Source organism: Canis aureus, chromosome 8, assembly GCF_053574225.1.
Source record: "Canis aureus isolate CA01 chromosome 8, VMU_Caureus_v.1.0, whole genome shotgun sequence".
Classification (NCBI taxonomy): Eukaryota; Metazoa; Chordata; class Mammalia; order Carnivora; family Canidae; genus Canis; species Canis aureus.
The window spans coordinates 5,014,643-5,041,210 of record NC_135618.1 but is presented as its reverse complement, the minus strand read 5'-3'; the positions used below and the strand labels follow the sequence as shown (position 1 = coordinate 5,041,210).

At 36.3% G+C, this 26,568-nt stretch overlaps 1 long non-coding RNA gene across 1 annotated transcript in view; it reads left to right on the top strand.

Annotated features, from left to right (window-relative positions):
* Positions 1-1,820: 1,820 nt before the first annotated feature.
* The window catches only part of LOC144317999 (uncharacterized), a 118,376-nt gene continuing 93,628 nt past the window's right edge, over positions 1,821-26,568 (top strand). Inside the window, exon 1 of the long non-coding RNA XR_013383861.1 lies at positions 1,821-1,872. This is a non-coding gene — a long non-coding RNA (uncharacterized LOC144317999). The remainder of the gene's footprint in view (positions 1,873-26,568) is intronic.

Sequence of the window (26,568 nt, the reverse complement as noted above, 5' to 3'; positions counted from 1 at the left end):
AACATGTCTATATTTGGCCATCCTTGAGGTCTTGTTTTTACTTTTTGGTACCAGCCACCATCTCTCAGTCCAAGATTCTGACTATTTTCCTTGGTACTTGGTATGTAATTCCTATTGACCCTTTGTCTTCAGTAGAGGATTTCTCATGCATGCTTCAGCAGCCCTTCTCAGTAGTATTAGCCTCCTGCCATCCCGTGGATTTCTGGACCAGTCACAGGGTGGAACCTTTAATATTGGTAAGAGGAATAGAGTGGCCTATGGAGTTGGATGGGATTAAATGTCTGGTTATGATCTTAGTTTCTGCTCCATCCTCTCTAGATGAAGGCTAAATACTGGCTCCATCAATCTCTTTTATTTGCAAATTTGGAGTTCTGGCCTAAATATGAGTCCACACTTGGACTCAGTTATCAGTTTTCCTTAACAGACTACATGCTTTTCCATAAATTCCTGTCCTGATTTCCATATCCTCACACTTGTTACCTTCTGTCCTTTGGGATAACTACTTTTCCTTGTCACTATCTGGTATATGTCAACATTTACTTTTGATGAACTCTGCTGCTTTCACCCTGAACTTTCCCAGCTGCTGGCTTGCTCTGTACCCCATGGATCTGTCTCCTGGAGGGATTCTAGTTCATCCTACTCAGTGGGGAAGTTATTGGAACTTTCACTGATTTTGTATTAAAATAAGACACTGTTTCTAGAAGAAAGCAGCATTTTGTAATTAGTTCCTTGACAGATTACTTCCTAAATCAAAATCCTGCAAAACTGAGTAAAATACCACAATCTTTAATGTGCTATGAAAAATGCCAGAATCTAAACTACCTTTAGTTTCCACTAATAAAAAGTTCTTTTTTGTTAAACCTTAAAAAAAAAAAAATATAAGAGCAGATGGTTTACAATGCAATGGAGGGGAAAGTACAGAGATTCCCTATATGTCCCCTACCCACACATACACATATGGCCTCCCTATTATCAACATTTAACACCAGACTGGTTCATTTGTTAAAGTTGATAAACCTTGGTAGATACATCATCATCACCCAAAGTTCATAAATTACATCAGGGGTTCACTCTTGGTATTGCACAACTTATGAGTCTGGGCAAATGTAAAATGACTCGTATCCATCATTATGGTGTCATACAGAGTATTTTCACAGCCCCCAAAATCCTTTGCATTCCTCGTATTCACACCCCCTTGGCCACCCTCTGGCAATCACTGATCATCTTACAGTCTCCACAGATGAGCCTTTTCAGAATATCACACAGTTGGAATCATACAGTATGTTAGCCTTTTCAGCTTTTTTCACTTAGTAATATGCTTTTAAAGCCACTTGGTATCTTTTTAATAGCTTGATAGCTCATTTGTTGTTAGTCCTGAATGGTATTCAACGTCTGGTCATGCCAGTTTACCTATTCACCTACTGAAAGACATACTGGTTGCTTCTAACCATTGGCGGTTATGAACAAAGCTGCTATCTATATCCCCGTGAGTCCTATAGTCCTACAATTAGGTCTCTGCCTTTTGGTGAGCTATGTGTCCGGAATGTGAACCTCACAAGAGCTTTTTCAGTCTCTTTTCCTCTAACCCTTAGGTGGGAAAGGATGGCTAGAGTGGGTCGGAGTTGGGTTTTTCCTTTCCCTTGAATGGAAGGTTGGAGCTGGCCTGAGTTGACTATTTCCCTTCCTCTGAGTTAGGCTCTGGTAATCCCCCAGCAGGTCAGGCTCTGATTTACAAATTTCCCCTGAGGGCAGGCTTTGTGACATAGAACAGAGTGCTCTGGTGTATTTCAAAATGATCCCCTTTCCCCTTCCCTCTCCACCTACAACAGGAGGGGATTTGATTGTGGTGGGAACCTGGTTGCACTCAAGGAGGTAAATCTCCCAAAATTGTGGAACTTCTTCACGCCTGGATCTCTCTCTGTGGTTTGTTTGTTTGTTTATATTTGTTTTGTTTTGTTAACCCTCAGAGTTGTCTGCACTGAGCCTCAAGCCATTTGTTCATTCCAGTTTAGGTTTTCCTTCCCAGGGCCATTTCTGCTTGTGAGTTTATGCTGTGGTTGACTGCGATTTATTCTAATCTTGGGGTCGGCTTTTCCCACTGCACCCTCCTGTGTTATGAATTCACGAAGAGTTTGCTGATCTTTCCGTCTCAGTCTGTGGAGCTCTTGTTAGGAGAGAGTAGCTACTTCTAAACTCCTTATATGCTTATATGCAGAGCTGGAAACGTAGCCGGTGCTCTATTTCCTGGCCCCTAAACTCCTTGAACTCTAGTGACTTTACAGAGTATATTCTTTCCCTACAGTCTTTCTCAGTACACATCGAAAAACAAGCGATCACTTAAGGTCCAAGTCAAATGATATTTCATTCTTGAAACTTTCCTTGATCCTATATTGGAAAAGATATTTTCTCCCCTATAAAATCTAGTAAGAATGGCAAACATAAGTCTGAGTCATAATTATTTATGTAGGTATTTGTAGCTCCTGCTAGTGAGTGATCTATGTCTATTCATTAATATATCCTGCAGCTCACTGTACAGAGTAGGTGCTCAATAAATATTTGCTGACTGTATAGATTTTCTCACTTCGTTTTCAGACTGACTTTTAAAAGAGGAGTGAGAAAATTAGTCAGAATGCTTTCAATAGTAGCCTGACCGAATCTATCTCAGGCTTTACCTTGTTTCTCGTCCTTAAAAGAGGGGTTGGCATTAAATGATTTTAATTAAAAAAATAAATAAACTTCAAATTTAACAATAATTTTTCATCCACAGAAACATCACAAAGATCATACAGAGAATTTCTGTATACCCTGAACCCAGTTTCCGTTTATATGACTGTGGCTTATTTGTCAAAACTAAGTACCCAACCTTGATATATTACTATCATCTAAGCTTCAGACTTTATTTGGACTTTTACCAATTCTTCCATTAATACCCTTGTTCTTTCCCAGAGTTAGATGCAAGATCACTTGGAATTTTAAATTTCCACTTAAGCAAAGGCAACGTAGCAAGCTCATGAGGAATATTATGGCTTCAAGCCTGGGAAGTATGTGGAAGGGAGATTGGGTTAGCAGTACATCATAGTTAGTCTTCTTGGTTTCTCTAGGTAGCTTACATGTAATACGGAGTATTGAAACCCCACTAGTAAAGCAATTTTCATTTATTTATTTGGGGTGTTATTCTTCCCTGTTCTCCTGTATTTGAAACTTGAGAACTTTGAATTTTCTTGTCATAGTAGCATAGCCACTTTATTTATTTATTTTTTTAATTTTTGCCAATACTAGCAATAATAGCTAATATTTGTTTTACACTGTGTGGAGTATCAGGTATGCAATAAACCTGGTATATCTTCCGTTCCTACTAATCAACATTATGTTGTTTCTAAGTCTCCATTCTTTTAAATTGGGATGGAGTTCTAACATTTTCATTCAGGGGCGCCTGGGTGGCTCAGCCAGTTAAGCATCTGCCATCAGCTCTGATCATGATCCTAAGGTCCTGGGATGGAGACGCTCCCCCTCCTCCCACCTCCCCTAGTTGGGGTCCCTGCTCTGCTTCTCTGCCTGTCCTTCCCCTTCTTGTGCTCTTGCTCATGCAAGCTCTCTCTTTCAAGTGAATAAATGAATCTTTTAAAAATAAAACTGTCATTCATATACTTCCTCCTCCTCTTTCTAGAATTATGTCAAAGTTCTGGGAGCTTACAGATTGTCAGGCTTTTTGGTTGTCAGTTGTCTGTCTCACAGGTTAGTGCTGAGGCATCTGTTGCCTCTAATCACATGGCCCTTTCAGACCTAGGATCTCTCTACTATTTTTATGGAAAAATTAGTTCAGAAAAATATTTTGTAATGCTGGATACCCATGAGGTATAGGGATTTCCTTAGGATACTGCCACCCCCTGGGCTCATCCAGGACTCACAGGTCTCTCTCTCCAATTGTAGCTCAGGGAAATGATTTCACTGCTTATTTGGGAGAAAGTTTTCCTCTTGTTTATAGAACTGTTTTGAATCCCTCTTTTCCATCTTCTCTGTTTTCCGAGTCCCGGTTCTCAAAAATCCTAATAAACTATTTTCTACTGCTTCCTCCATCCTCTACATCACATACCTCCCCCAGATAATGAGGCGGCAATCCTGTTGCTTGCTTGAACAGGGAGCAGTTGACACATATACACAAAACAGTACAATGAAGTAGGTGATTTCTCTCATTTTACAAATGATTAAACCAATGAAGAACCCGATATAGTTATCCATTAAATAAATGACGTAGTGAAAGTGAATAATCCCAAACACTGAGTTACAGAGGGTCAACATACAAAATCATTTGATAAGTATTCTGAATTAGGCTATGTTTGAAATATTGGATGATGCCACATGCAACATACATACTTTTACACTTAAATTTTAGAGAGAATTAGTTTCCAAAGCACGGGGTTACAGACTACACTTGATTTTGGAATTCTGTGCAGAACACATGTCTTCACTTGAACAGAATGTGGTAACAGATGCCTTTACTTACTTCTAGTGGGAATTGAGAACTTTGGTTCATAAATACAAGGCTACTTGCCAGTATACCTAATGAGATTTTACATTCTCCCATTCTGACACTTTTAGTGATCAGACTGTATTATCTTGTTTTATTACCTTGCACACCATGAACCACACTGTCTGCTAAGCTGGGAATGAGGATATAACTGAGTGGGTCAGTGGTCATTCCCTTCATAAAACATAAGAGAAAGAGAAACATAAAGCAAAGGAGAAAAAAATATATATATATATAGTTTTATTGATAAATGAGACACATCAATACAAGTACAGTTAAGGACTGAAATTAGACTCATGGAATAGGTAAATCAATTTGTAAGTTCACTTAATGATATCTGTAAATGCCATAATTACTACCTCTGATTATACTTTAGATCCAAACCTATCTGCCTACATTTCAGTTATATTTGTGAAGGAATTGGAATTACTTTGGCGTTTTTTTTTTTTTTTCCAAAAGCATTACACTGTATTAGGTAAACATTTTTGTTTTTAAATTTTTGCATATTTATTCAGATATGAGGCATTTAACTTTGTAAAAGCATTGTGCTACAAAAAGATGGTGGTAGGAGGAATATCTTGCTGTGGAAGGTAACATAACTGTTTTTAAGCTTTAGAAATATTTGAAATTCTTGACCTTGTAATTACAAGGTCAGCGCCCAAGTTCTGTTTATACAAAGTGAAAATTATTCTTACCTAGTTGTTTTTTTCAATCTATTTTTTCAAAGATGATTTTTTTTTTAAGAGCAATTTTAGGTTCACAGCAAAATTAAGAGGAAGGTACAGGCATGGCCTGTCTTCGGTTCTTACAAATCAGCTGTATACTGTTTCTTAGCCTCCATTCAGCTGAATTGGCATGGAATTCTAAAACCACCATTTGTACACTCCCTCCTCCTCTTTCTGGAATTATGTCAAAGTTCCAGGAGCTTGCATGTCCCCTGTCCCCCTGTCCCCATACATGCATAGCTTTCCTCATTATCAGCACCCTCCATCAGAGTGGTACCTCTGTTACAGCTGATGAACCTACACTGATGAATCATTATCATTCAAAGGGCTCACTTATGTCCATCCCGTGGGTTTGGATAAATGTATAATGACATATATCTACCGCTGTAATATCATCTGGAGTATTTTATATTTCCTTAATAAATTTCTGCTGGTCTAATTACAGCTTTTCTACATATCTGAAATTCAGAATATTAAATTATTTTTAAGTCACATCACAACATAGTGATCCATATGCTGTTTCAAAAACAATTTTAGTTTTTGTGAATCCTTAATTTCATTGTGTAGATTTACTCTAAATTATGCTATCATAGGTTTCCTATATTCATTTTTGTTTATTATTTATTTTAATCAAGTCCTTGAAAAGACTTGGAGTTACTAAAATAATATGTTATAGTAAGAATACCCATGTAGAAGTCTTGATTTTAAGTCTAGTTGCAGAATGTGCATATATTTAGAGAATTAATTTGGAAGGATGCATTAGAATCTCTGTGGTTACATTTGGATAATGAGTCAAAGATGAGGTTGAGAATGAGAGACTTTTACTTTTCATCTTATATATTTTTAATGCTTAATTTTCTGCCATATACAGATTTATTTTTGATGTGAAATAGGAATTTAAATTTTTAGAAAATGCAATAATATGTTATATAAATACATACAAAACACACAGAATGGGCAATATATATGCATATACTGGACAAAGAAATTGGGCTATATGTCCATATTGTGAAGCATTCTTGTGAATATTTACACAGTTATAGCAAGGACACTTCTTAGAATCTTTCTGAATCAAATAATAAGTATTTCCTCTAAGTGTAAGTAGGACTATTAGGAGATAGTGATCTTGGCTGAGTAGCCACACCTCATGGAAACAAAATAACACCAATATATCTGAGACTCCAGAGACTAGAAGAAAGCTTAGCTATGGATATATTGATGCAGATCCAAAGAAATTCTGGCAATTGGGTGATCTCAGTTATTCCATCAGTAGCTGAAAGATAATAATTTTGGTCTCTATTGAGATTTATCTACTGCATTAGAGAGAAGATATGATTCATTTGTGTAATTCTCCTATAAGTGACCATCCCATAGGCCTCTGGATAAGATATAATTTGACACCTCTCTGCCCCCTGCCCCCTCCCATGGTCCAGAATTGTGCCAAGGTGTTCAGATCACATGACACTGCAGCAGCCTGGAGGCACATTACTAAGAGAATTTCATAGAAGAGATTTGTGGGCTTGTCAAGTTCCAGGACTTGATTGTTCATGGAGTATAATCAGGAAAAAAAAATAAAAATGCTTCCAATCTTTGAAGACCTTCAACAAGTGCAAACCTATCAGTTCCTAATATCTCATATGCTGATTTCTTGGTTCTGTGAATTTTGAATGCTGGGTTAATTTTTTCCCATGTTCAGGGCGTACATAAGCAATTCATTAACTAAGGCAAACTAACACACTCCTTTTTTAAAGACAATAAATGGTTATTATATAATACTTGATATATATGCACAAGAATTATAGCCATGCATATGGCTATAAAATGAATGACTATGTAGTCATTTATGTATATATAAAGTTTATATATGTTATGAATCATAATAATGAACACAAACCAACATGGTTCTAACTTTCTACAAAAGGAACAAACCAATATTGTTTTAGCTCACCTCCTTCAATTTATCTCCCTCCTTCACAGGGTCAATTTATTCTGAATTTTCACTTTATCATGCACTTCTTTATAGATTTTAATCACATATATAGGATATCACTAAACAATGTATTTTTCAGGATTGGTGATTTTTGAACTTCATCAAAATTGTATCACGACAAGGGTAGCCTTTTGTGACTTATTTTTGGTGAACTCAACTTATCACCTTCCAATATTCACCCAAGATTAATTAACTCATCTTAAATTAATTTTAATTAATTAAAATTAATTCATCCAGATTAATTTTTCACCTGCATGGACTATTTTATTGTGTGAAACTATCCTAACTTATCCATCCAATTTTCTTTTAATGGGATTTCTTTTAATCAATCCAAATAGGATTGATTCTAGGATTTTGTTATTTTGAGTTATAGTATCAGAAACATTTTAGTAATTGCCTGCTAATTCAAAATTCAAAAATTTCTTAGAGTACATGTATATAGGAGGAATCACTGCTTATAGCATATGTCGTAGTTACAAATTATGCCAAATGTTTTCAAAAGTTGTTTAAACAAATTATACTCTTATCAGCAGCGTTCCCCTTCCTCTAGTCTTATAGACACTTGAATTTGTCGAAATAGTTCACCAGTCTACTAGATGTGAAAGGTATCTTACTGCAGCCTTAACTTTCACTTTTGTGTTTCCTACAGGTTTGGATCCTTTTTAAGATTTTTCTTGTCTCTTAATGTTTTCTTTTACGTTAAATACCAATTTAGGTGTTTTCTCTGCTTTAATTCTATTGTTTATGATTTTCTTGTGTATCCTTTAGGTATTACAGATATTTGTAGTTTATAAGTTTTTTACATTGCAAATATCTCTTTTGAATCTTTGCATTATTTTCTTATAAACAAATGGTAATTAGGGTGCTGTTAAAGAAATAAAACTCTTCTAATGAAACATACCAACCTCTCTAAAGTTGCATTAGACTTCTCCATTTGATTTGTGCTATTATGTTTTGCCTTATTAATTCCAGTTACTGTTCTATCTGTATTTGGAATCATTTGTTTATGATAACACAAGAGTAGTATATAATAAAAAGTTAGAATTTTAAGGTAAGTAACAAAAATAAAAGATATTCACTGAAGTGAATATTCTAGTTTCTGTTTGATTGTTTTTACTTTGGGGTCATGAATAAATATTTTGGGCTCTGGTTGTTTAGAAGAGATACCTTTTTATTATGGACCCTTTAATGCAGCACTAGAAAATAAATGCTTATCGCTGTCTTGTTTATATGTGCTTTGTCACATTCATCAGACCATTTCCACATGTTATTTGTAAAAATTTTTTAAAAAGTATTTGTTATTTGTGGGAATCAACAAATTTGTCATTGCTACTTAGTGAACAAAAAAGCAGCAGCAATAGTATATCAGTTCATCATCCTGTGATTAAAATTTAAAAAGTCACCCTGGAAATATCCTGACCAAATAAACTGACCAAAATATATGTTTACAAAACATATAAAAGGCACTTTCTCATCATTGCATAAAATAGAGCAATAAATATGATTTTGTAGAGGACGTTTTGAAAGATAATGTCAAAAGTAATATGTACCTCTCAATGGAAAAGACAGTAAAGTGTGACGGGGAAGAATAGTTAAGTGCTTTAAAAATCAATTCATGATATTTCCACTGAATTGGATGCTTGGGAACCAGCAAGAATGAGACAGTTGAAAGATGGCAAATACAGTCTTTGAGGCTACGTTCATTCCCTCTACTGCTGAAAAATAGCACTCCCAAGGCTAGCACTGGAAGAGATCCCCAGCAATGCCATCATTTCTGTAAACCTGGAGAAAGGTGGTAGAGACAGGAATAATCTCTGAACAATTATGCTGGCCAAAAATGAGCGGCAAACAAAGGCAGCTTGCTTGGAAAACAAAAATGCTGGACCTCAGCATGACAATAAAACCAAAAAACTGTGAGAACGTGTCACTAAAAGTGTAAGCTTGCTTCCAAATAAATACAGTGAACCAACATTGAAAGACAGTATTTTTGCACATAAAAACACTCCTGTTCTTCCCAAAACTCAGCAGATCTGGATGCTGAGCAAGTTTTTCAAAAAATGTATACAGAAAGGGGACAGAAACTTAAGCCTCCTCTGCTAAGTTCATGTGCTCGGTGGCCAGGGGTCGGTGGCATCAAGATGGATGAAAGTAGGCAGCGACAAAAGTGATGAGCAGCAGGGTGGTCTGGGTGGTTCTCTATCCACAGAGCTGTGTTTTCCTGCTTTCTCTGCTGATTTCACAGGGAAGCCTGCTCCAATTCTGTGTCCTCTATGGCCAGCCCCGTGCTCTTGTGAGTGCTGTTCTTTATGAACTTACCTGTTCTGTAGGTTCCTAGCCTATTGAAATTGGACATACCACTTCCAGTCGTATACTCCAATTCTGAAACTGAGATTTGTGAGAAATGTGCCTTATTATCATCCACACAGTTTCCAGTGGATTCCTTTTTTTTTTTTTTTTTTTTTTTAAGATTTTACTTATTTATTCATGAAAAACACAGAGAGAGAGGCAGAGACACAGGTAGTGGGAGAAGCAGGTTCCCTGCGGGGAGGCCCATGTGGGGCTTGATCCCAGGACCCCAGGGTCACGCCCTGAGCCCAAGGCAGACGCTCAACCACTGGGCCACCCAGGTGCTCCTCTCTGGTGGATTCTTATCAGGACACCGAAGCCTTCTAAAATCCATATAAGTTTTCCAGTCCTCTTTAGAAAATGTTTATTTTCTAAACTTTACTCAACAACTCTAAGAACCAATTTGTTTTCCAACACAATTGGCCCTAACTTCTACTGCCTTTATGAATAAGCAATAATTATAGCTGACCCTGAGAACACTTAATAATTTCTAGATACAATTCTAAACACTTAACATATATTAACTCATTTAATCCTACAAAAAGAGCCTATTGACATAGTCCTCACTGATAGTTACTTTAAAATAACCCATGTTCATTCCTTTATTTATTACATCCCCCTTCCTTCACTTGTTTAATAAGAATTTACTGAAAACTTCTTTATATGCCAAGCAGCATGAGATACTAACATATATCAGTGACCTAAAAGGACCTGATTACTTCCTTTGGGGAGTTTTTATCTAACTGAAGTCTCAGAATGTTTTACCTGGTTGTGCCTGTACTTCATCAAGTCATTTATGATCAACCAGTGTTTACCTGTTTGAGTCAAAGTTTGCAAAGGATTGCATATGTCTAAATTTGAGGAAAACACGGGACCAAACAGAACTCAAACCATTTCCTAAGTAGAAGACTCTCTGAGACTTTCAACGTTCTCTAGTATATTGAATATACTTGGACTATCTTGAGTATTACCCCTGCATTAATGACAACCTCAATATGTCAACATATCCTTGGTTAAACCAAAATTGAACCAAATATGATTTACTTTAGCATCTTACTAGAGAGTATTATGCTAACTGAAATAAGTCAGAGAAAGACAAATACCATATGATTCCACTCACATGTGGAATTTAAGAAACAAAACAAACGATCATAGGTGGAAAAAGAGAGGCAAATGAAAAATCACACTCTTAGCTATAGAGAATAAACAGATGGTTACTAGAAGGGAGATGGGTTACAGGGATGAGGGAAACGGGTGACAGGGGTGAGGGAAATGGGTGAAGAAGGGCACTTGTGACAAGCACTGAATGTTGTATGTAATTGATGAAACACTAAATTCTACACCTGAAACTAACACTACATTATATGTTAACTAACTGGAGTTAGTTTTTAAATAAAAACTTGGAGGAAAAAAACACACGCAAAAATTCTTACTCTCTGTCCTCTGTCTCTCTCTATTTTTCAGTCAGAATCCAACCATTTTTTTGCTCCCATTCTATTTGTTGTTATCTTCACTGCATTTGGGTTTTGTTCATTTTTATCCTATTTTTTTCTCATATAAAGCTTTTCCTTCCAGTGCACAATCAGAGTTTCTGTGTTGATACTTCCATTGCACACTATTTTAGGATTTTCTTCATATCTCTATTCATTTGTTTAACCCTAGGTCTTAAGTGGTTTTATCTGCATTTGGCTAATGTCCCTTCCTTTTGGAGGGGAGCCTGCTTCCTTTTGGGGAGCCTGCTTCTCCCTCTGCCTATGTCTCTGCTTCTCTCTCTGTGTCTCTCATGAATAAATAAATAAAATTTAAAGAATAAATACTATACTTTTATCTCTCAGATAAGAGCTAAAGAGTAAATGCACACATTATTTTATTTTATTTTTTTTTGCACACATTATTTTAGAAAGAATGTTTTTGTCTTTGTTTTTAATCTTTAGGCGCATTGTTACCACGCGGAATTTTCACAGACTTTCCCGGAGCACCAAAAACCATAGACTAACTTGCAACATAATACATCACAATTGATTCACATGGATTCCTCACTCCTTAGCTTTGTGTGCTTGAGAGGTGTGCCCTCTGCCAAAAATGGAGAGTCGAGAGTTGTAAGCTGTGCAGCTCTACGTTGAACTGCCCTGCCTCCTGCATACAAGCCCTTTTTGTAGTATGGCTGATGTTTCACCACATTCAACCATGATCCCATGCTGATTTAAATGCAAGTGAACTAGAAATGCATGCATTATATTTCCCTTTAAAAGCGAGCAAAATAGCAGTATAGTAGGTTACATTTGAATAGTAAATTCAAAGCATGTAACGAAATGAGTCATGGAGTTTTGAACCAATTCATAATAATTGCAGCATCTTTTATCTGGTGAACTCAGAGTGCCCTATATCTACTCATTCGTTTCTGTACAAATCGTTCTATTTTATTTATTTGATAATATTATCCTAGCAAGAGTGAAGGGAAATAACAGAGTAAGTTGAGAGTAGTTGGTTACAAAGCAAAATTATAGAGTTTGACCTACTTATCTTTCTCTTCACAACACCTAGTTAAGTTTTAGCATTAGTAAGTGCTCCCAAACACTTATGTTGTGAAAGAAAACATTTTGGGAAAAATACTACTAAAAAAAAAATAAGGGGTTTAATAGAGTATATAGTTTGATGCTAGACAGAACTGGCTTTTAACCTTCATCTGACTGCTTATTGTGAATTGGTTGTTTTATCTAAACTCTCTGAATTCCAATGTACTTATTTGCAAAGTAAGGGAGTACTTGCTTAGTATGTTTACGAAGATAGTTAAATAACGCTTAGAAAGGTCCTAGCTCATTTCCTAGAATTATAAAGTCACTCTTACTTATTACTGAAAAAAAAATGCCATTGATTTAAAGATAATAGCTTCTTTTGCCTAATTCTATATCAATGTCCCATTTTGAGATTGTTTTGTTTCTTTCTCAATAATGTAGGGCTGCTAGTTGAATAGGCACCACAGCCTCCATTTTCCCTTCCAGAGTAGTGGGCCAATTGAGAATTCGAATAAAGCATGAGACTGATGTAGGACACATTATCACTCTTTTTTGCTGATATAGAGTAAGTTAGGTACATAGGTTATTGTGAGCGATTAGTAAATTGTACCAGTTATAGCTTTGGGGGTGTGTGTGTGTATCTGTATAGGGAGTGGAAGTGAGAGGCTGTGAACAGTCTAGGTCTCAAAAAGTTAAGGGGAAATGCTGGGCTGAGCATCCTTACTGCATCGTCCCCTCAGCAGATGAGCTACTCTGGAGCTCATTTGTGTTGTTGTGTGTATTTTGATGTATTGTTCTCTTTTGTACACATCTTCCTTTTGAGATCCTTGAGGTCAGGGACTCTATTTTACATGTTATATTTCTAGGACTTACCAGAAGCTGATACAAATTGGAAACTCAGCATTTTTCAGTGAAAAGAATAAGTAAATGTTGAGGTTTCTAACTGAAAGTCAATAGCAGTCATCTTTCCCGTGAAATCAGGTAGCATGTATTATTTATACTTCTTATCTTATTATTAACAATGGTTTACATTGATTTCGTAGTTTTAAATACATTTATTCTTCTCTTTTAACTAGAGTAGTAGACATAAAGCATGTCAAACTTTGCTTACCACACGTTTGGCAGAGTGCTCAGGATAGGATGCACTCGGCGTACCCAACAGTTTGAATGATAATACACATTCATATTCACTGAATTTAATTAGCTGATTTTGAAAGTAGTTTTCCCCTCTAGAGATAACTGTCATCATTTTTTCTAGCCTTTTATTCTGTGCACACACACATGCACACACGTATATGTATTTGGGTGAATGCATGCATATATAGATATTGCAGAGTATGGAATTTTGCAATACGTAGTCTGCAGAAACCCATGTGTTCTATTAGTAATGCGTTACTGACATCTTTCCATGCCAATATATAGCTAAGCAATATAATTTTTAATGGCTGCACAGCATTATAATATGGCCCATTAACAATTTTTAATTATGAAATCTTACAAATAAAAACAATGTTTCGTTGATATTCAAAATTTCATTTTTACATTCACCAGACAGTTGTAATTACTTTTTGGTGAAATGGTTGTTTATGTCCTTTGCTTCGTTTTCAATTAGAATTTTCAATCTTTTCATGAATTTATAACAACTTTTTACATATTAGGTTTATTAAAACTGTATTTATTTATGTATTTATGTATGTATTTATTTAAGAGAGAAAGTGTGTGGCAGGAAGGGTGGAAGGGGGAGGGAGAGAGAGAATCATAAGCAAGCTCCATGCCCAGCGTGGAGCCTGATGTGGGGCTGAATCTCATGACTCGGAGATTATAACCTGAGTTGAAATCAAGAGTTGGGTGCTTAACAGACTGAGCCACCCAGATGCCCCTTAAGCCTGTGTCTCTAAAATATATTGCAAATTATTCTCTGGGTCTTATTTATCTCTACAAAATGTATATCTGATGATGTCATTCCACCCAACACGAAATTTTCAATGGCATCCCATGGCTCTAGGTATACAAACCCATAGTTTTAAACTATGACCATTTCCTTGGCCCCCTCATTGCCACTACATGTGTTTCAGGCTTCAGTATTCCCAGCTGTAGCTTCTTTGACTGCCTAATCCATTTCTACTCTTCCATTGGATTTCTGTCCACTTTTGCCTTCTTTGCCATTCTGTTTGTGGCTATGGATTTATATTTCTTCTATTTTTATTTTCATTTAAACATTTTTCTTGAATCAGAGAGGCGACTATTCTGTTTTGTAGAGTCAGAACCTCTCATATATTTTGAAGTGTTTTAATAGAGATGAGATAAGGGATCTGTAACTCAAGACATGCGAGTTACATGTGTGAGACCTTATAACATCTCTTTTTTAAATATAGGATAGGGATAAAATCATCATATCCTCTTTGAGCATCTACTATGCAATAAGAGAATGAAAGGTAAAAAGATGTGATCCTTGTTCTCAAAAGTTCAATGTTAAGAGAGGAAGGAAAAGAAAAAAGAAAAGAAAAAGAGAGAGGAAGGAAGTTACATTCACTTAGGTAAAAGAGGGAAAGCTTACTGGAGGAGAGCATTTGGTTTATTTTTAAATATGGATTAGATGTCAATGATAGAAATAGGAGAGAAGGGCATTCTGACCTGAAGCAGTGTCAGTGGCAGCAAAAGGAAGGGCTTCCCCAAGGTATATAGTTTAAGTATTTACACAAGCAGTCACAATCTGTATGGCTTCAAGTGAATGTAGTTATAAGGATATGCACATTCAAGGCACAACACAGAGTCTACTGGGTTAGATGTGATCAGTACTTAGTACCACACCAGTGACTTGGGTCTCATTGACCCCAGCAAGGCTCCAGATAAACTAGCCACGGGGTGTCTGGGTGGCTCAGTTGGTTAGGCGACTGCCTTTGGCTCAGGTCATGATCCAAGGGTCCTGGGATAGAGCCCTGCAACGGGCTCCCAGCTCAATGGGAAGCATGCTTCTTCCTCTCCACCACTTGTGCTATCTCATGCTCTCACTCTCTCTCTCTCCCAAATAAATAAATAAATCTTAAAAAAAAATAAAACTAGCCACAATAAGAAGGTTGCATTACCTATAAAGTTGTCAAAGTGAACATATTTTGTAAATGCTGTCTTTATTATTTATTATACACGAAAGAAATTAAAAAAAAAAAAAACACCTGCTACTTAAAATAAAAAATGTTAGACTACTTCAAAATGATTTTCTCCAGGGCATTGTTCGAAAAAAGGTTGCTGAATACCCTGAACCCCTATAGACTCTACCCTGGTACTGTAGGAAAGATACGTGTAAACTATCATTCTGCCCACCTGTGCATTTCCTGATCCATTATTTCCTTTCTCCACTGTAATTGCATAACAGAACAAACACAAATTAATGCTACCGGTCCCCAATGGGATCCATTTTGATGTGTTTTTAGAAGGCCTACTGAACTAAAAAAAAAAAAAAAATGTAGCAGATGCCTCTATCAAAGTGGTAGTGATGTATTGTGTTCGCGCGAACACACACACGGTAGAAGTGCTTGTCACTCATGAAAAGGCTTGGACTTCAATGCGATGCATATAAGCCACGTCTGAAACTACGGATCCGAATAGTACAGCTGGAGAACAAGTGTTTGACGCTTAAAAATATTGTGCCTCTAGGACTAATTACGCTTTTGCAAACTTAGTAAAACATTGCTGTTTATTTAAACTTCGGCTGTACAAGATCTCCCTCAAATGAATGGTAGCTATTCTGAAGCCTGCACATAAACATCTATTTTGTGGAGAAACTGGCAATTAAGGACTTGTAATGAATTCTAGTCTTTTTCAATCTCTTTAAAAGAACACCATCGAATCAAAGAAAACACGATATGAAGGATTCTTTAAAATTCTGCCCTTTTTCTGATGACTTCAGATACCAAGAACATAAGTTATTTTTCTATGTGTTGTACAGTTGTGTAGTCATTTCTTGATATAAATGCAGAATAGGTTACAATTCACGATTCTCTAAAGAACTCCATGTACAATTTAAAGATTTTAAATCTTGTGAAGACTTTTCTGGGTAGGTGCAATTGTAGATATCTGTCTTGTCACCTTAACGACATGCTAAAGATTTGTTTTATAGGTTCATTGGTTTTAAGATTACTTTAAACGCTTCAAAATATTCAGAGCATAATATAAGAGTATATGACGATATTCCATATATACTGGATTTTTTGTTATATAGAAATATATATTCGTAAGCATAAACTCCTATATATCTGGGGCTTTTAGTAGCATAGCAGATGATAAGACTTTGTTGGGATCGTGGGTGGGCCATTCTCTTGTGACAAACTGGATCAAAGTCAAGGAACATATAGTTATTTGGATTTTAAGGTCCATGTCTCATAAGTAACATAGATATTAGCCAAATACAAAGTAATAACAAATGTTTTAGACAAGTGGGTGATTGATAATTGCATCAGAGGTTTTACCTGGAGAGGGCCAGATACTTCAGAGATGAGGAGCTTTGTGATGATATCGAAACCACTCTTATGAAATCCTTCTTCCTACATGGAGTGAATGTGCTGGGAAAGGTCAGACTGCTCCCTTGGTCTCCAATGGCATTCTCCCCATGGATTGCACATGGTGGAGGATCTTTTATTGACTGCAACTGTTGGTGCATTTTTGATATTCTGAGTCATAAAGAATTCATAGAGCAAAGAAAAGCAAACAATTACAAACCTAGAAAGGGCTAAAACCTAAGTCCTGCCTCATGCTAGATTCTCCTGCTTTGAATTTCATGAACATTTAAAGTTGAATTGGAATGCTATGCAAGTTCCAAAGCAATTATTTGGACTCACCTGCATCAACCCATGCCCACAGTGCTTCTATTTCTATAAAAATGAAACAAACAAACGAATGAAATAACAACAGAAGGAAAATATTTACAATCTCTTTTAGAAAGCGATGCTAACAACACTACCACCAGCAAACACATACTGTTCGTATGGAAGCAACAATGGAATCATTCCCTGTGGACAGTTTCATTAGTGAATATGATGACTTTATTTGGCTAAGATAGCAATGAATTAATGACATTGTATTTTGCCCTTTCTTAACTATATAAGGCACTAGTATTTGTGGGGTTTTGCCCCCAGCTGCCATGGTCAAGCTCTTAGGAGCTAAAGGATTAATTTATAAGATAACTTTGTTCCTTTGCCCGTAAAATAGGAGGTTATAGGAAAGACTAAGTGACATTTTGAAAATACCTGTCCTGGTACCTGTCATATAGTAACTGCTCCATTCAGGTTTGCCAAACCCCCGATATGATTACCTTTGGAATATTTAAATCCATCTTACCCTATTTCTGCTTCGAGCACTGGTAAGTAATACCGCTGACACATGAAATATAATGACTAAAAAATATCACTTTTAAAAAATTGGAGGCTCCTGAGTGGCTCAGTTGGTTAAGCAACTGACTGTCGATCTTGGCTCAGGTCTTTATCTCAAGGCTGTGAGTTCAAGTGCCCTGCTGTGCTCCATGATCGTGTGGAGCCTACTTAAGAGAATTAAGGTTCCATTGTGTTTTAGTGGATGCTAAGACTGTGCCTAAGTAAAAGTGGACTAGGTGGGTCCATATGCTGTGAGATTTGCGGAAGGATCAGAACAAACCAAGCTTAATCTCCCCTTTCAAAACAATTTCCTCTACCATAGCCCTCACATCACTGCAGTTACATCCCCAATCTTTGTATTTCCAAAAAGAATCCTCAGGTCAACAAGCATCCTCTAGTTATATTTATCCCTCCATTGCTAGCACATATTTGAGGGCCTGGCACATGACAGTTATGGCATAAACTTCCCTCAAAAGGGCTTATTATTGGTTATAAGGCAGGGATAAGCATTATTCTGTGGAGAGCAAATAAATAACCAATTGATACTAATTGAGATGGCGGACAGATTCCATATTTTCATGGAATATGTGTGTGTGAGCTGAGGGCCCAGTCATTGGGAAGGGTACTCTAGGTTGCGGACATTAAACGAGAAGAGTGAGCCAGCTCAACTGGGAGCACACAGCGGGAGAGTTATGAAAAGAGAATAAAGAGATGTCAAAAATAAGTTCACTTCCTCCACACTGTGCCTGGAGTGAGCCCTGATTGGTGAGGCTTTTCCTCAGTGGGCTGCCAGTGGATCAGTGCCAGTCCTTGAGTTTGAGGAGTTCCGTGTTCTAACTTCCTTTCATCAATGATCTTTCAAAGGGCACCCATTTTCTGCTCCAGCATCTGTGAAAGCTTGGAACTGAGGTGAGGGACTGTGGTGGAGAGAGCACAAACAAAGCCAGGGAACACATCAAACTGAGCAGAAATCCAGTCAAGAGGGAAGTGGTTGACAGGGTCCAAGCTGAAGAGGCAAACTTTCGGGCCAACTATGAAAATGGGGGCTAGATCATGAGTTGACATTGAACACGTTAACGATATATTGGTGTCAATAATTTACTAAGTGCTGGGTTCTGAGAAGTAAATTACCAGGGACATAAAAAGCAGAGAGAAATGTGCCAAAGAAGTGTAAGTTAAACTTGAGAGGACAGTGCTTTTTAACAGGGAATTCTTTCTTTGAACTTCTCAGGCAGCCCTGTACCTATATTTCTTTGAATCCCCTCCTTGAAAGGCCCTACTGCATCTAGATATCACAGTCCTTAGTAGCAGTCTGACCTTGACTAAGTAACTAACCCAGGGATAAGCTGGAGGAGACGAGTAGTAGTAGATTACAAAGGCTGATGTTTAATTTTCAGAAATTTTGCAAGACAATTGTTAAAAACAGACACCATTAAAAATTAAGTGACATGAACTTAAAATTGAACATATTAGTGTGAAATAAAAGTATTATTTTTTGGAATATGTGCTATGCATGCTTTATGTTAGGAATATTTGTAATGACATTGTGTGTATGTGTGTGTGTATATATAGTCTTGTTTTCCCCCAGAAACTGGACACTGATTGTTAAATGTTTACCACCCCCATGAACCTTAGTCTGTCATCTGATAAACTTAGACAGTATTACATCATACGTCTTAGGGGTTTTGAAAAAAATCAATGGGATAATACAATATTTAACAAATGGTAGATGTTATAATCACTGTTTTGCAAAACAGTATCTCAGTTTTTCAATAAATGTATATAACTAACTCTTAAAAGTATAATAAAACATTTTAAGCTACATGGTTAGTTTTCTAATCAGAAATAATGTTTTTGCATATTTATTAGGAAGAGCTATTGGTTCTATTAGGAAGCCTGTCAGACGACTCTCTCCAGAAAAGATAGGTTTTGAGAGTTGCAACCTATTAAAGAGTTGCTAAGGCAACCATTGCTTGCTAATAATGTAGTGATAGAAAAGAAAAGGTAATTTGAAGAACAATGGTTCTGAAATTTCAGAGGAGAAATATAGGTGAACAAACCCTCAATTGGAAATGAAAATGACGAGCCATGGGGCAGTTTCTTTTTTGAATTAGGAAGCAGAGGGAGAGATTAGATCGTATTTAGCAAGGTGGAGAGACACAGAGCACGTTTTGACTCATTTCAATGCCATTGCCTGATTTCTCACCATTAGTTTCTCATGATTTTAAAAGTGATGGAATTAGAGACACCTCATACCAATCTTAAAGCTAGATTCTGGCATTTTGGTAATGATATTAAAGTAACTATTGTCATGTGTTTGCAGTAACCTCAATGATCAGTTTATTTTTTTTTATAATAAATTTATTTGTTATTGTTGTTCAATTTACCAAATCATAAATAACTTAAGGCAAGGACCATGACAATTCATCATTTTATTTCCATTACCTAGTCCACTGGTGAACGTAATGAAGGAACTCAATTAAATAAAACCTTATTTTTTTAAATTTTTTGCATCAGATTCTTCTTCAAATAATTCTTTAAGAATGTATTTATTGCTATGAAGGGAATAAACATAGTAATTACGAGTCAGGAAGACCTGGATTTGAACCTTAATTTATGTGACCTCAGACAGATTACTTAAATCTCAGAGTCTCAGTTTCCTCATCTATAAAATATGGACAACACTATCTTTTAAAGTTGTATTAAATAAAACGTGTGCCTTGATGCTCCTTGCGTAGTGTCCAGCACAAAATAGCATATTCCCCAATAAATAATGACAATAGTGGTAATGTTATTTGCACAAACATGTAAGAAGAGAGGATTAGTTAGGCTTGTGGTATACTCTGCACAATAGAGCAAGCCTTATGGAGACTATAAATCCATCTATAACCTAAGGTATCCTTGGGATCCTTTGTGTGGTTGCCCTCAATAACTACTTCTTTGTCCCTTAAAAGAGCCTCTTCACCTTGATACCCCAGACCATATTGTTGACTCTTAGGCTTCCATGAAGTCTTCATGATTGCTGAGAGCCCCGTCAATCATACAAGATACGGCAAGGAGAGAGACTGCAGCAACAGTTCTATTTTTTTTTTTATAATAAATTTATTTTTTTATTGGTGTTCAATTTGCCAACATACAGAATAACACCCAGTGCTCATCCTGTCAAGTGCCCCCCTCAGTGCCCGTCACCCATTCACCCCCACCCTCCGCCCTCCGCCCCTTCCACCACCCCTAGTTCGTTTCCCAGAGTTAGGAGTCTTCATGTTCTGTCTCCGTTTCTGATATTTCCCACACATTTCTTCTCCCTTCCCTTCTATTCCCTTTCACTATTATTTATATTCCCCAAATGAATGAGACCATATAATGTTTGTCCTTTTCCGATTGACTTCCTTCACTCAACATAATACCCTCTAGTTCCATCCACGTTGAAGAAAATGGTGGGTATTTGTCGTTTCTAATGGCTGAGGAATATTCCATTGTATACATAAACCACATCTTCTTTATCCATTCATCTTTCGTTGGACACCGAGGCTCCTTCCACAGTTTGGCTATCGTGGCCATTGCTGCTAGAAACATCGGGGTGCAGGTGTCCCGGCGTTTCATTGCATCTGTATCTTTGGGGTAAATCCCCAATAGTGAAATTGCTGGGTCGTAGGGCAGATCTATTTTTTACTCTTTGAGGAACCTCCACACAGTTTCCAGAGTGGCTGCACCAGTTCACATTCCCACCAACAGTGCAAGAGGGTTCCCCTTTCTCCGCATCCTCTCCAACATTTGTGGTTTCCTGCCATGTTAATTTGCCCCATTCTCACTGGTGTGAGGTGGTATCTCATTGTGGTTTTGATTTGTATTTCCCTGATGGCAAGTGATGCAGAGCATTTTCTCATGTGCGTGTTGGCCATCTCTATGTCTTCCTCTGTGAGATTTCTCTTCATGTCTTTTGCCCATTTCATGATTGGATTGTTTGTTTCTTTGCTGTTGAGTTTAATAAGTTCTTTATAGATCTTGGAAACTAGCCCTTTATCTGATACGTCATTTGCAAATATCTTCTCCCATTCTGTAGGTTGTCTTTTAGATTTGTTGACTGTATCTTTTGCTGTGCAAAAGCTTCTTATCTTGATGAAGTCCCAATAGTTCATTTTTGCTTTTGTTTCTTTTGCCTTCGTGGATGTATCTTGCAAGAAGTTACTGTGGCCGAGTTCAAAAAGGGTGTTGCCTGTATTCTTCTCTAGGATTTTGATGGAATCTTGTCTCACATTTAGATCTTTCATCCATTTTGAGTTTATCTTTGTGTCTGGTGCAAGAGAGTTCATTCTAGAACTCTAGAATGGTCTAGTTTCATTCTTCTGCATGTGGATGTCCAATTTTCCCAGCACCATTTATTGAAGAGACTGTCTTTCTTCCAATGGATAGTCTTTCCTCCTTTATCGAATATTAGTTGAGCATAAAGTTGAGGGTCCACTTCTGGATTCTCTATTCTGTTCCATTGATCTATGTGTCTGTTTTTGTGCCAGGACCACACTGTCTTGATGACCACAGCTTTGTAGTACAACCTGAAATCTGGCATCGTGATGCCCTCAGATATGGTTTATTTCTTTTAAGTCAATATATATGTTAGAGGTTGGATTTGAAAATCTAAGTTGGTATCCTGACAATAGCAAGTGTCACATGTTCACATGATATGGCACTCTCAAGGTGTTTATAAAGTTAACTGCTTTTTACATTTTATCAATATACTAAGATGACAAATTAATTTGAGTGCTCAAAGAAGCTTTTATTATTAGAAAGGTATTAAATACACTAACCCTTACTTTTCACATATAATTCCTTTAAATCCTTTATTAATCTGGTGAGTTAGGTAATATTACCACTATTCTAATGACATGACTGAAGTGTCTAGAGATTAAATCCTATAAATTTGTAAATGCCAAAGCCTAGATTTTATTCTAAGCCAATTATAATCTTAAACTCAGGTCTTTTTCTCATTGTGCTCAATTCTGATTTTTATTCAGAGACATTTTTTAGAATAACTTGATCTTACCCTTTCTGGACCAGTTCTATGTTATTTTGCTATGGTAGATTCTTCGGTTTATCAGATCTCTCTATTAAATAGGGAGATCGCTATTTGTAATATTTTCCTGATGGAAAAAAATCTCATTATCCAAGTTGGATCTAATTAAAAGAGCCACTGTTTTTCCCTAAAGACAATTATTTTAATTTTGGCTCTTGACCTGCTACTAATCACCTTGCAAACAAGTAAGAAACACAAGATCATATTCAGATACCAAGATTTAGATCAAACAGATATGTTCCATGTAAATTCCTTAATTGGCAGGGTTGCATCTGGATATCCTAGACATGAAAATGAGCAAGAGAAAGACCTTCTATTTATGAATTTGACATTATCACATTATGATTGGATATGGCCACAGATTGAGGTTGCAAACAGCATTGAAATGGCAACTGCAAACAATGCTTAAAACATCTTTAATTCTAATCAAGAGAATAATAACTGCAGAAAAAGAAACTTAAACTATTAAAAGTAACAGATTGTCAATTTAAGGCTTCATTTTATCCAGCCATTTTCTTTTCTATCTTGTTGGCTGTTTATTCTACATTTACTGCTCTCAGTCATAATCTTCACTTCATATTGTATTTGCAAGTTTACAATTGCTAGGCTATACATCTTTTTACAAAAATAAATATGTTTAAACATGGATACACACGAGTGGTCAATGTGAAGAATCCATGCTTCTTTGCCATTTCATCAAAAACAAGTACAATTAATGGATACAATGATATCGGTGTTCGTTGAGACTGTTTAAATTAGAAAGATGCTTAAAGGGCAAAGAAAAAAATGATGAAAAAAAATCCTAATTCCCTGAGACTTCACTGAATAATGAGCTCTAACTAGGCATGGAAATTTGCTCATATATTATGCAGCTAATTTAGGAGAGAATGAAGAATGGACTGTTGTAAAAGCTGCACATTATTTCCTCTGGAAAAGCCTTAAACAGTTTGCAAAGTCAAATTTAAAATGTTTTTAATTGCAGTCCTTTATTGTTGCCATGTAAGAATGTGGTTGAAGTCTGTTGAGCAGATTGGATCTTAGAGGAGATGAATGCCAGTTAATATAAAAAGGGATCTTTGAACTTACATTTTTAATGCATACATTTCTTTAGTAAATTTTTTGTCTATGGTTGTATGACAACCTCTTGTAAATGAGTTTGTCTTCTGTTCCTATCTTATTACATATCAAATAGACATAGACAAATCATCCCAATGGGAAGTCGCCCATCATAGCATTCCTACCTATTTTTTTATTGCTGAATATTTATTACTATCTCAAAATTACCATCCTGTTCACTCATGTAAAACATTAATAGTCATATTTTCTCTTTATGTTTTACATAATAATTAAATTTCATGTTTCTTCAGGAAACATGCTTTTTCAACATTTTTACTAAGTCAGCATTTTATTTGAATTCAATTTATTCGAAAAGAGGAAGAAGGATGGATCTGTTATTTAACCAGGCTCTTCCGTTTACATAGTGCAATTTAAAAGCTCTGAACTCTTTCATTTGTAGTGTGAGAGCCCTCCATCTATGTCAAATCTCTGCAAACTGTCTCCACATTTCTTACGGATAATTTCCTTTTGAGAAGTAAAACATACAAACCTAATCCATATCACTCAAAAATACATGTACACTACACCATAAGGTAGAATGTTGCTTTATATCACTTAAATTCCGGGGCTGCCATTTAAAAGGGTTTTTTTTTTTTTTTTTTTGGCATTTTATAGTTCTTGCCATGCAAATCTGGAAATTTAAACAATTTGGACAAAGTCATGACATCAAACTAGACACTTAGAATTTGTTTACCCTGCCCATATAAATTCGCCAAAGTATTACTTTATATATTTGTTTCTTTATGTAACCATAACAGTCATGTATATTCCCCCAGAAAACTTGACTGCATAGGCCATTATTATAAAAATGTCATGCGTGTGTGTGTGTGTGTTGTTTTGTTTACAGGCCTCCATTCCTTATTATAGTTTATTCATGACAGTCTAGATTCAAATCCATATCTTTTACTTCAGATCTTGTTTTATTTCTATTACTTCAGTTTTAACTTGTTAGAAACCAGAATGAACATCTTTGATTGAAAGTAGATCCAGGTAGAGAAATAGCCATATACTTACTTAGACATCCTTAGGACTTTAAATATCTCTTCTTTCTGGAGCTCCTACCTATTTTCTGAGCCCCAGTTCCTCTAACTCTTTCATTACCTAACGCACATATTTATCAGAATATTCCACAGGAAATTCCAACTCGCTAAATGCATCTCAAACTGTACTTAAAACCATCAATCCTAATCAGTCTTTTCTTTTTAACTCCCTAGTTCTTTAAATGCTATCACCATTTAGGCAGTCAAATAACACATCTTTACTAATCTTTGGGAGTATCCCCTGTCCCTAGGCTCACACATGTAATGACTTTCCAAGTCTATAGATATAACCAAAGGGGATGTGTATTGGTGTGCTTAAGCTACCATAACAAAAATACCATAGACTGGGTGGATTCAACAATAGAAATGTTTTTCCTCACAGTTACAGAGGCTGGAAATCTGGGGTCAGGATGTCAGCTTGGTCAGTTTCTGATGAGAGCCCTCTTCCTGTTTGCAGGTGGTCAGCTCTTTGCTGCGTCGTCACCTGGTAGAGAGAATGATCAAGCTCTCTGATACCCCTCCTTATAAGGGCACTAATCCCATCCTGAGAACCCCAACATTATTACCTCATTTAACCATAATTACCCTCAAACCACCCCCCCCATCTCCAAATATTACCTATGTGGGCAATGGCTTCACAATATGAAATAATAGACCCATTTCTATTAAAGTTTTGATACATTTCATTATATAAAGTTTTAAAATCCTTATATTATCATATGTCTGCATTTTGCGGATTTTATATTTTCAGTCTGGACTAAGCAGTGGGAGTGGAGGGAACATAAATATCCAGGCCATAACACCATGGCAGACTTTTGAAAAATCTAGGCAACTTTGCTTGTCAAATACACATAAATATGAGGTTCATTAGTTTTTCTCTATACAGAATTTCTGCAAATGCATATCAGGGCTTTCCTATGCAACTGTATAAACTGCCATTTACAATTCCAGAAGTGCTGGTTACATGAACTTGGGATAGGCATGAAGATCTCTGGAGCTGAATGGACCTTTGGCATTTCCCCACCCCTTCTCTTACCCTTTGTCTTCCTTACGGGCTGTCTGTGCTTTCCTTGAGGCAAACCGTTCAAAACTGTGTAATGGTATACAAGCCTATACACTTAAGTAGATAAATATGGGTTTGGAAATTAGGTTTCACTTACCCATTAGAAACATATTATTACTCCTTTCAAAATGTATTCTTTTGTCTTCAAAACTCTCTACCAGGGATATGTCTTGATTGTCTTATATTGCTTGAATCCATTCTTTTTTAATAGCTCTGTAATAGTCCATGATGTGACTGTGCCATATTTTATTTAGCAATTGATGGTTAGCTATTTGGTTTCTAGGTTTTGCCCCCACAATCGATGTTTCAATAAGCATCTTTCTATCTATGTCCTTACATGATTTTGATTTCTTTGGGTTCTGTTCCCAGAAGTGGCATTGCCAGATTGAATGGTATGTCTAGTTTTAACTTTATGGAAGTTGAAATACTGATTCCTCAAAAGGCTAAACAATTTATTTTTTTACCCTCAGGATATGAGACAATCCCTTTCCCTACATCCCTGCCAGCAATAAATCTTAAAGCTCTTTTCAAATTTTATGCCAGCCTAATGAAAGTAAAATCATTTTTCATTGTTAATTTAATTTTCATTTCCATGACTCCTACTGGATTTGAACATATTGTCATATTTCTGTTAATCATTTGGATTTAGATATAAAGTATTCACATTTTTGCCCATTTTTTCTCTTGGATTATTTTTCTTAATTTCTGATCATTTAGTATCATAAAGGTGTTAACTACTTTGTCATCTGAATTATAAATATTCTCCTAGACCCATTTCTATTAAAGTTTTGGTATATTTCGTTATAT